Consider the following 12,347-nt stretch of genomic DNA (forward strand, 5'->3'; position numbering starts at 1 on the left):
GCACTGGCTTGGATGTCTGAGGCTTCCAAGGTGGGGAGAGTGGTATGGAAGGAAGGAGAGAGGAACAGCCACAGCAAAGAGGAGTTGGTCAGGCATAACTGGGCAGTACCTGCATGTAACCAATACATAACACGTAGTAAATGCAGACTAAATAACCACCTTGAGCATCCAATAAAAAGTGAAACAGACAAAACATCTAATCCCTTTACAGAGCAATTTTACTATGTAATGCTGCACTGAACAAGCTGTCAAACTTGAATCTGTAGAACAGTTTTCCATACTTTGTGTGTGCTTATTTATGTTAGGAACTTGTGTGAATTGTTTTTTTCTTACACAGATGGTTCAACTTTTTTTTTCCAGGCAATAAATAGGTATGCCCAGACTGCAGATGGATTTGCCTGTCAAAGCAGTCTTGAGTCACGCCATTATTTCTGCACACCTACAATTGGCACCCCCTAGAAATAAGAAAAACGTGAAGTAAATATTCACAACACAATTGTATTCGTAATCCTAAACAAAACATGAGGAAAGTATATATTAAAAAATGGGAATGTCAGCAATTTTGGAGGAATAATCAAGATAGTCCCTGGGGATTATAAAATACAGCTCTAAAGAAAAGCGCAAGAGACCTGATAGATGAAGTACAGACAATTAAAAACACAATATCAAATAATCCTGATGCAGATAAAACAGAATTAAAAAGATTCAGTACCTCTAATAATCCAGATAATCAAAAGGAAACCATTTTTAAAGTGAATTACACTGGAAGTGGAAATATAATTAAGAGCAAGTGTAAAAGAATAGCACAAGTATGTAAGAATTGAACTGAAAAGGCAATAACACAAAGCAAGTTATAACTAGCTATTAATGTAAATAAGGAGGACTATAAATGCATTATCTGTAACAGAAGATGAAGAACCATCAAGTTCACTTGTTTTAGTCAAACAAGTAACAGAATTGCAGAAAAGCTCAAGTACCCAAAGACTTTCTGAATTCAGTTTTCACTAAGAAGGTTAATTACAGTCAGATACTTAAACAATTAATTTTATCAAGGAGATAAAAGTGTAGGGCAGGAATACGAAAAGGACAGGATGAAGAATATTCAAGCTGAATGCAGTCAAATTTTAGGGACACTTTCAAGTACTCAAGGAATTAACTTAAGCCATCTAAGAACCATTAGCAATTATCTCTGAGAACTCTGAGGACAGAGAAATCCTCGGGGACCTGGCAAGGGCAACAGCACCAATTCATAGCAAAGAAGGTGGAAGGAGCATCCAAAGAATTAAAGATCAGACTTCTACAGCTAGATGTGTATTAGAACAGTAAATAAAAATGACAAAATATCATGAAGATAGACTACATGAATCTCTTGAAAACAAAGTATGCCAGTCAACAAAAACAGGTATTTCTGACACTGATAGAGACATGCAAAGCAGACACGCTTCAGTAAGGCAAGATGTCAGATACACCTTAACAAATAAATTCTCTTCAGTTTTGTAAGCAAACTTTGAAATACAGCCTGAATGAAATTATGAAGTATACAAAACGTTCAAGCTATTATCTTTGAGTTGATAAAATGAGAAGATGTTTCTGGAGGCTTCCTACAGGAGTTCTTTTCTAGACATCATATTGTTTTGTATTTTCATCTGGGGTAGTAGAATAGTACCTTATAGGACTAAGATATGAAGTGCAAGAGATTTTCACAAATACAGTCACCTGAGTGGTCCCGCAGTAGTAAGCTGACAATAGAGTAGCATTTTGCTAGAGGACTGGGAACAGTTATTTTAAGTTGGAGACATTTCTGTGAAGGTTGTTTTGCTTTAAATGCTGCATATAGTTACTGTGCTCAGCAAGTCTGATGTTGTTACCTCCTGCTTCTGAAAGAAACCTAGCAGCAGAGCCAAGCACTGAAGTGACAATGCTGAAGACAGATATAAGGAGATGAGGATTTATCAGCTGAGATAAGGGGCTTTGGCTACCTCATTAGTTACAGTCACTGCAGCTGAGCAACTGCATAGCTTCCTTCTTTGGACCAGCAGGGACAAAGCTAGCTACAAATTGCTGGGAATGCTGCATTTATCATCAACTTCAATTCACTTCCAACCTGAGCAGTAGTGGTACCACTTATACCTCATGCAGGAGGAAAATGTAATAGTCATAATAAAGAAGCAGCCTTTCTGCAGCAGTTTGAGCCAAATAGTGTTTCAGACTTCTAGAACACAAAGTATTTAATAAAATAACAGTCCCCACTGTAATTGAAACATTGAGTACATCACAATCTGTAGCGGAATGTCATTTTCTGACAATCAAACCACTATAGGGGCAAATTTGCCCAGCTGAAAAGAATAGTGTTACCTATGTAGTGTGCTGATCTGTGGCAATGTTGCTCCTGGTGCTCAGAGCAGATCTCATTCACGACAACATAAAGCAGAAAATATGCAGCCCTTTCTTTGTTACCTCTCCTTCACTTCATCTTTACTCACTACCTCATGAAATCAAGTTACCTCTTAAATATCTGAAACACTACAAGTTTGAAAAAAATCACAAGTAACAGGAGATCAACCAGTAACAAAGCAACAAAAAACAAACAGAAGACAAGCTGTACAGAAAAAAATACCAGACTCAAAGTGTTTGCAGTAAGAAATATAAAATACCAATGAAGTTTGAATAGATCAGTATTACATGTCATCTACAGACATTTTCCTCTGAAACAAAAAAGAATGGATAAGATGAAGGCTATTGTTCTGTTTTTTATTTTTAATCTTATCCTAAATTCGGGCTGAGATGTTAGACTCAATCTAGATGAGTTCTCTTGAAGCTCATCTGCCACTTTCTCCTATCAGTGTTACTCCATGAACCAGTGATTGGTCGTTACAGCATCTTTCAGTTTTAATGAGACCAAACTTCTGAAGTAAAATGTGAGCAGTGCTTTCCTTCTCTTCTTCACAAATATTACAACCCTAATACAAAGCAGCGAGACAGGTCACAACCCTTTTTTTGTCCAAGTAATAAAGTGTTTCAAAGCCATGCCCCTCAGGCACCGTATACACATACATGTACAGGTCCTGCTGTGCACTGAGACTTGAAGCTACAATACAACATTAAAGGGATATTTTTCCTTCAAAGACCATTTATAACTCCCACTAAGACTTACAGATCTATGCAAGCCCATTAAGAAAGATGAATACACTTCCCCTACAAGTATAGCCTTGAATTACAAACCAAGAAGGGGTACAGAGGTCTGACACTGAGAAGAAAACCTTGAAAATCTGCACTTTTGATAGAGAAGCAGGTGCATCTCTCACTCAGCTGTGAGTACAGTACAGCATTACTCACCTCTTCTGTTAAGATTATGCAGATACGCCCTATGGCAAGAGGTAAGCATCAACGATATTTAAAATCTATTTACAAATCAGCCCTTTCCTTCCTCTCCATCTACATCCATTTGCTTGAATGAAGATCTGTCTACAGCATTCAAATACCCTTCTGTTGAAAAGTCAAACATTTATTCAAGGACCAGAAAAGTTCAGCAGGTTTCCAGGTTACTCTGGCATTTGTCATTTTCAAAGTGTTTTCTTGATAAACAGTAGTCATAATGAAACATACTTTGGGAAACAGGAAAAAGAAGTCTGCTGACAGCTACTCTTCCTCCACATCCACCTGCCAGGGAGGTGGATGTGCTTGTTATTAGCTTTTCATATCCTCAAAGCCATTCTTAAAAGCATTCTGTGTGGTTGCCTTTCTCACCTCCAAAACCGCAGATCTCTCAAGGCTGGGTTGTGATACTCCTCAAAAAGAGCTTTAAAGTCCAGCGATGTCAAATGCCTTCTGTAGCTCAAGCATGAGTACTCGATAGGAATGACAATTTGTCTTTCATAAGAAAAAAAGAGGAAGAAATACATTGAAGTTGCCTTATACAGAAGTTGCATACGATCACACTGGATTTCACAGAAGTAGGAGAAATACACTTATCAGAACCAGCTCTTCAATTGCTTTTAAGAAGATTATGGAATAATTCTTGCTACTGTGTCCTCCTGCGCAGTGTCATTGCATGGATTGAAATCATCATAGATAGAAGCAGTTGCAGAATTAAGTGTAATTTGTTCTCTTTAAGGAAAAATTATTTCCTAGAGTAGCTCTCAAGAAACCAGTTTTCCCACCTGTGTTACCCATTGACTTCAAGTTATTACCACAGTTCCTTATTGCTTCACCTGAAGAAAATTTCTGATTTGAGTACTGTCATATTGATTTGCCTCAGGAACAGCTGTAGATGTGTGTAACTAGGCATTTCCAAAATGCTGGAGACATCCTGGTGCTAAACCTCCCTGTCAGTGAAGCCTCCCACTGCACATTTTCCCTTCCCCTCCTAATCTGGACTAACCTGTAAGAAGTTTTTCACACACAGGAAACCTTCTGTTAATTTCAACATTTCAGACATTTACAGATAACCTCTGAAGCAAACCCATGGAACAAAGCATGTTCACTTACAGAGGGAAGTGAATCTATTAAAATGTAGCAGGTGGTGAACGTGCTCACATAGCAACTAGAAAGATTTGTGCTGGATGACCCCAGAGAAGTCCTTTGTTAGACAGATACCAGGAGGAGTGATAAATGTTTCTGTCCTTTTGAAAGACAAGGATTCTTTAGGTTTATCTGAGATTTTTGGTTACCATCTGCCTAGACATCTACCATTTGCTCTCCACCATATACAAATCTACTCTGTGCTCAATGCCATTGAGGAGCATCCAAACTACTGCCTGCCTGCTTTAAAGTGAACTTGCACATCTCGGCAAACTCAAGAAGCCTCAGAAATACAGGATTTCTATTTTTTTTTTTTTTTTTTTTTTTAAACAGATCTACACTACAGATGCATTGCAATCACTGGAAATGACTCACCATACATTTAATCACACCCGCCTGCTCACGAACTTAGAAAGCATTGTCACTAGCCCATCTTGCTCCAAACACACTCCAAGTAAGCCCAGTGCTGACCTGTCTGAACTTCTGTGACCCCTGCTACACTGTAAGCATGCCACACTCATAACACTGATGAATGCCAGATCTGCAGTGCTGGTTTGTGATAGTCCTGGATTTCATCCCTAATTAGCCCATCACATTCATCTGCTGAAGGAAGAAGTTACCACAGGTAACTAGGCACAGCAAGTTGAATACTGACAGATGTTCTCTTCCACATGCTGGAAAAAAGCCACAACAGTGGTTTCATGCTCCCTCATCAGAATTCTGCACAGCGCCAACACCACTACGTAAAACAAACAGCATACAGGAAAGCGAGAGATGAAGGAACAAGTGAAGCAGCCAGTGAAACGAGTGCTTATAAACACTGTTCTTAATACATTTCCTTTGTTTCTGCAATGCACTTTCCTTTCACCACTGCCCAGCTCCTTCAGGATGAGTTCCTGACCTCCAGCTCTTTGGAGCAGGTCAACCCATGCATGCATACAGCTCCACGCCAAAGCACAGATGTTGCAACACAGTGAGCCAACAGCTATAACGTGAGACAACTACCTTTTTATTTTTAGGAGGACAGTAGGAAAAGGTGAAGGGTGCTGGAGCCTCAGCAGATCCTTCGCTATTCTTGCAAAAGAGAAACAAAGAGTTTCCTGAATCAAATTGCAGTTCTGAAACAAGCTACTGCAGGCTGAAGCAGATTTTATTTGCCACTCTGCTTTGGTTGTTGAATCAGAGAAGGGTACATAATGTGAGAGTAGAACAAGATGTGCTGTAGCTTTAAAGCCAGATCTTGTGCAATGCAGGAGCTCAATTTTTTGATTATTTCAAATGGTTTAAGGATGAGCTCTGTTTTAAACTACTAGACAACAGCAGTGGCCTAAAAGGTTGATCTTTTTAATGAGAAATTGATTACATGGGACATTTTGGTGCAAAACTGAAGTAGTACAGATATTAAGTGACTCTTAAGGAGTGAAATATAGTTATTGAAACCTAGACATTCTGATTTGAAATATTTTAACAAATAAACTCAGCTTTAGTGAAATATTATTCCAACAAAGGCTGGTTTTGAGGGTTGTTACTGTCTATTTTGAGACATTTACAAACAAAAAATGGAAAATTGGAAAAAGCTTTCTGAAAATACAATTTTCCTACTTTGTTAGTATTTGTTCCATAAGAATTATGGAACAACTATATCCAATATACAGACTGCCAAGTCTACACTATCAAAAGTTTCAATCAGAACTTCCAGTGACTGTTGCTGTTATCAATTTTTTCTATATTTAATAAAATGAAAATTAAAAAAAGAAAAAAAAGAAACCTACCCCCCCCCCCCCCCGCAGCATTCATGGCCAAATCCCTTACCTACATGTTTGCATTCACATGGTGAGCCACATTTCTGCTCCAAGATAACTTCACCGCTCAGAAAGACTCACACACCTTCTTGTTAATCTCAAGCAGTTACCTTAACTAAAAGTGCTATTACTTCTTGTCAGAATCCCCTCAGAATAGTCATTAGCTCAATAGAACATCATACCAAATACAATTTTCCTCCTAACCAGAGGTTTACAAGATAACTTAATCTCGTATACGATGCAAAACCCACTCCACTTACCAGCTGAACATGAGCACCTCACTTCTTAGCACTCATCTCATTTGGAGACTTCCACCACTGAAATGCAAACACAAGTTGTCATCCAAGATAAGAAATACAGAGATGAGAAGGTGAACGCCATAGTCAGATAATTTCCTAAGTTTAATGTTTCATTCACTACAGGTAGGAAACGCCAACTATCATCCAAAATGTAATCACTTCTGATGGTGATTTGGCATATTACAGATGTTTAGCACTTGTCATTAAAGTAATTATCTCAGAGAAAGCCAGTGAAACATCTGTAACTGCTGGTTACTTCTGAAAGTCATTTACAAAATAGGTAAGTTTTCTTCACTAGGTGACACCAAGGAAAACTAAAATTCTACAGTCCATCAGCAGCTAAATAGAAAACAACCTCCAAAACTCTTTAATAAGAGAGACATAAGAGAAAGGGCTAGGATAAAGATGCCCCCACTGACCCCTGCAGGAAAATAACAAAATGGATAGTTTTCATTCATTTGTCAAAAGCACTGAGGAATGAGCAACGGCATCCTCTGAGGGAGGCAAACTGAGCTCTGGTTCTATTTGGGAAGGTCTCACACTCCCTGATGGCAACAGGTTAAATAGCTGCATCTAGGACACTCCCTATCTGAACAAGCTACTCTCAAAGTGTCAATACCTCACGGAGGACCAACAAATTCAAGTAGCATTGAAATGTATCTCAAATGAATCGAGGATAATGAACTTAGCTAATAGGTTGGCTAGTGTGTGAAATCGTACTCATACTTAAGCTTAGGAGGGAGAGAAGCAAACCCCTTTATTTAGAGGAGTATGTAGCCAAGCAGAGCCAAGATACTTAACGAATGTTGCTAAAACATCTTTGTTCCCAAATTACTTAAACTCTCCTTTCTTGCTTATATGTAGATTTTCAAAGTGTTTCTCCTTAACAAGAGAACCTGAAAGTGGAGCTATTTGTGCTTTGAATACCCTGAAAGGGTGCCTAAGGGAGTAAGGAAAACACATTCATCACAACACAGCTTCCCAACCTGGTGCTTAGGGCTTGGGAACAGCAGAGACCACACACCTTTTACAGACAGATAGGGCTGCCGAGAGGATTGCTTGTTTCTGCAGCTTCAGAGACACCGTGCCTAATAATAGCTGTCAGTGGAGGTGAAAATGCCTTCTGGGGTTGGGAAATCACTTCCACAGCAGTGCTTTTCCTTCCTTTTCTGCCACCTCAATGCAAGACTAACAGGACCCCCCTAATGCTGGCTTTGGGAAGCACATCTTGAAGTTAACACTTTCTACATTCACATTTTTCCACCTGCGCTCTCTAAATTGTGAGTAATGACACCAGTACACCACCGCATATCTTAAATCACAAGCAAAAGGAAAAGCCCACTGGACTCCTTGTATTTCAGACTCCTGAATAATCAGTGCTATGCCTGGCTATTGCCCGGAAGCCCTATCAGAAAGTCCATAGGTTTCCAAAATCTCCTCTGCAGCCACTATTTAAAATGGAAGTTTCAAACCAAGAAATATTCTGTGTGGGTTTTTCTGACTTTTTTTTTTTTAAAAAGCACAGATACCTCCTACCTCTGAACAGAAAACATGCTGGTAAAAATAGATTGAAATTATGGCCAATATTATTCTTAAGCATTCAGAAACCTTGCAAAAAAATCAAGAAGTAGTAAGCAGTCATTTCTACATTCTCCCTCAAATATGGTTAAAAATAGTTATATATTTGAATCAGTGCATGCACAGCCATGTATTTGGCTGTGTTTCTTACTTGCAGATCACCAAGTTACACTGGAGCAAGAGGAGTAATCCACATTTTCTAAAAGACAATAGATTCACTCCTGTGTATCTCAGAAGGAGAAATTTTCATATTATATTGTATGTTTGGTACCATTGTACTTATTTATCCATTCTCTTACTTAGATAATGCTTACCAGACAGTCACTAACTATTAAAGTCTGAACATAAAGCTGTGGAAGAACTGTTTTTGTTTATATAATATAAAAGCTAAAGGACCATCATCCATCATGCAGTTGTGACAAACACTGCTTAAAGAAATGAAGGAAATATGAATTATGAACTCTAATATGAATAGAATTTTTACCTGGCAATAAATTAATAAGTGACTCAGTCTACTAGGTAATAGTGGTCTCCTATTAACATGATTTCTTGAAAGCCTTTGTGACAAATATATGCTATACTTCAGTCACATATGGAGCCTTGACATTTTGCATCAGAAGTTCTTCAGCAGTGTTTCTTCAGGTCTCACTCTGTGATGTGAGAAATTAATACAGATCTCAATGTGAAATAACTTCTAGCCCTTCGTGCCATTTTACACGTCTAGATTGCTGCGTTATAGCTTCTGTATTCAGAGGTTACAAGATGTAAACACTCCCTGTGGCAAAGTGTTTGTAATTAAATACAGTGATGAAGAAGCAGCTAATTAAAAAAATGTTTTTATGATAGCTGTGTAATACTTAACTTCCATAGTCGAACAGCTGTGTAGAAAACACTACATGTGTTAACATCGTTGGGAGCATTGCATGAGAACCATGTTTACATGACTGCAGGCACTAAGGGCCTGAGGTGACAGACATTAACTCAATGTTTTTTGAGTAAATCACATGAGCTTGGGTGGCTTTTGGTCTCATCTTGGGTTTCAGGCATCACCCAACTCATCCCCAGCAACCACCACAGGTCAGCTCTGTTTCTGCATCACCATTTCCTTACTCAGACTATCTCACGTACCCAAAACCTAGCTATTTCCTTTTGTAACAAATCACCAGCCCCTGATAGTTTCTGGCACTCTGTAGCTCACCAAGTCATGAATGATCCCATAATAAAAATCATTTTTTTCTCCCCATGCATCAAAAGCACAATCAGTTTTCACAAACCACAGAGTCAAACAGATCACTGTAAGGGACAGACTGGAAACAAATTTCATCTTCATATGCACATGGAAAGGAAGACAATGTAAAATCAATAGCAATATGCTTACTAATATGCGCCTTAGCCACAGGCTGCAGCATGGAATGCAATATACATAAGAAACACTTTCAGTGCAAAACGGTTCAATAAAATGATACATACTCCAAAAATGAAGTGTCCCCCAAGAAATGGAAAACACAATATCTGCCCTAAGAAAAGGGTATACTCATAGCCTCAGTAATCAGCATACAGTGATTTGTGTCTTTGAGGCTAGCATTGTAACAAAAAAAGCATTCCTGAGAATAGCAAAGTTTTTGTATACTGAAGTCCAACTGATAGGACAGGCACCTTAGGTCTACTGGCCAGTATGTGATGATCAGCAGTATTTGTGTGGAGGAACTCAGGAACCTCCCATCCCTATGGGAAGGGATGAACAGGAGAAGGCAAAACCTACAACTGTCCTTCAAGCACCCTCTTCATGGCAATGATCTTTCAAATCAGAATACAATCTTCCCTATACAGAATATCTTCCAAAAGTGAGCAATAAGAAAATAAAAATGAACTTTTAAAAATGGAGCCTCGTTTCCAAGAATTTTGAAGGGTTATTGTTAGGTGCTTCTCACCTCCACACTATGAGACTAATTTCCTACATCATTTGCAAGGTTTCATCTGATTGATGCACGAGAAGGTGACAAATCAAGCCTCCTATTTAGCAATCAACAGATTTAAAACAATTCTCTCTATCGCATATGGTTTTCAAGAGAGAATCAGTTTGATAGCTCTCACAATACATCCAATGATTCGAAACTTACCTTCAAAACACTTAGCTGGACTTACTGCACCAGAATTGAGCAATTTCTTCTCCTCATATCACCCAGTCCAAAAGCCTGTGGTTATCATTATTATAAGCCAGCATGAAAGAGACAAAAATTCATAAGCTAATAAAACAATATTATTCATGCTTGTTTTGGAAGAATAAGCATTTCAGTGGCTATAAGATTTTTATTGTAAAAGGACATATTTTTGCATGGCAGAAGTTTCTTGAACCTTAAATGAGTGCTATCTTCCATTACATTAATTTAAGTGAAAAAAGGCTTTCCTGACTGACACTAATTGATGGACCCTCCCGGGACTTAATTGACTTGAGTTTGTCTCTATAAACCTACACCGTTAATCAGTTCCTTACCCACTTTGAAAAAGGTTTGCAGCTGAAATGTCAGTGAGAGGTTATAGACAGACAACAATGACTGTGTGTAAGAGTGCTTTTGAACACTCTAGTTGTGCTAGTTTAAAATTAATATTTTTCTAAGCTTGTAAAGCGGGAAGAGTCTGGAATTCATTTAATGTTTTCTATTGTTTTGTAAGCATTTCACTTCAGCAAGTACGTAATTGTACAACCTTATAGCTAGTCTATCCTGTATTAAGTGAAGAAGAACACCCTTGGGTTGCACATTAATTATATTATATATTTTATGTACATAACTAGCAAAACTTCTTCATTACATATATTTCTACACAGCAAAAGAAGATGATAGTGACATACAAACTTCTAATGGCATACAAACACTATGGAGCAATAGCAGATAAAAAAGGAAAATGGCTCACCCCTTCTGATGACAGCTCAAGAGGGGTGTGACCTCCATCCAGAAACAAGCTGCTCCCTTAGCTGCTAACCCTTAAATGAGGGTGAGGAGTGGATCCAGGCTCCACTCCTGCTGGTCACTCAGCTTCATTGCTTGTACCTGAGCTCCTGGGTTAGCCTTCTTACCTGGTGCTCAACCATTGGAATTGCCAGGTCATAGCCCAAGCCATTGCAATTTCATACTAAAGCATTTTTTAGAAAAGCAAGAAAACCATAAGTTTGTCCTTGTTGTTCTGAAACTAATACATCTGTCTGGTTCAACAGGAGTGATTGCAATCCTTAGTGAGTTCTTGAGGTGTTCACCAGACTTTTGATGATATTTCACTCTTCTTGTACTTCATCCTTGAAAGCAATTGTTTACAGACAGACATATTATAAAAAAAAAAAATGATGACACAAATAAGGCATGAGGAGAAGTACAGGATGGAGAGGGGGGTTGCCACAGCATGAGCTGTGCCAGGTCACATGCAGCCTGCATGGACATGCTTGTGTAAGTGATTCCTTTCACCTACTGCAAATCAGTAGGTTTAGAAGGCTAGGTGTTAAATTTCATTTGAAGGGGTGTAGAATTAGCTAAGTTCCTCAAGGACTTCATACTTCTAATTGCTACATCCACAGTATTTATATAGTGATTGTAGGTTTAAGAAATACAAGGAAAAAAGTGCATCTTGTTAGAGATTGGACAAATCTTTTTTTCCACAGAACTAGTATCGAGTATATACTGAAACTTTAGTCTACATCCAAAAGATGGCTATTTTAAGAATTTCTTTGTAAGAGCCTTCCTGACATTATGAAAGTTATGTTTCTCCCAACTCCTAGAGACATTTCCTCAAAGAGCGTTTGTTTTTCAACTCCATAATCCTCTGACAACACTTCCACCTTCATGATTCATACTGAACTACCACAGTTCTGTGCCAGCATTTGCTGAGGCAATATCCAGCAGTAAAGAGACCACAGAAGATTATAAAGTAACTTACAATAGGCATGAAAATGGCAGTATTTTTGTGCCAACTATTAAACCATAGTAACACTGAATTGCCCTGACACCTCTGCTCCTTTATTTGAGAACATGGTTATTAAAATGGACTTTCTATATTAAAATATTACCTCTTCCTATAGCCGTAGCCCTTTCTCCAGCTAGCAGTGGTATTTCTACCTTCTCACTTTAAACACATCCTGTGACATTGATTGGTTTAC

At 38.4% G+C, this 12,347-nt stretch overlaps 1 long non-coding RNA gene across 1 annotated transcript; it reads right to left on the minus strand.

Moving 5' to 3' along the window:
* LOC116227296 (uncharacterized) lies at positions 1-11,270 on the minus strand. Its single transcript, XR_004166538.2, has 5 exons — positions 11,114-11,270; positions 10,321-10,395; positions 6,584-6,640; positions 3,748-3,870; positions 1-455 (listed from the first exon to the last, which is right to left on the minus strand). It is a non-coding gene; the product is annotated as an uncharacterized LOC116227296 (long non-coding RNA).
* Between the last annotated feature and the right edge of the window lie 1,077 nt (positions 11,271-12,347).

Source organism: Phasianus colchicus, chromosome 7 (assembly GCF_987193195.1).
Source record: "Phasianus colchicus chromosome 7, bPhaCol1.hap1.1, whole genome shotgun sequence".
Taxonomy (NCBI): domain Eukaryota; kingdom Metazoa; phylum Chordata; class Aves; order Galliformes; family Phasianidae; genus Phasianus; species Phasianus colchicus.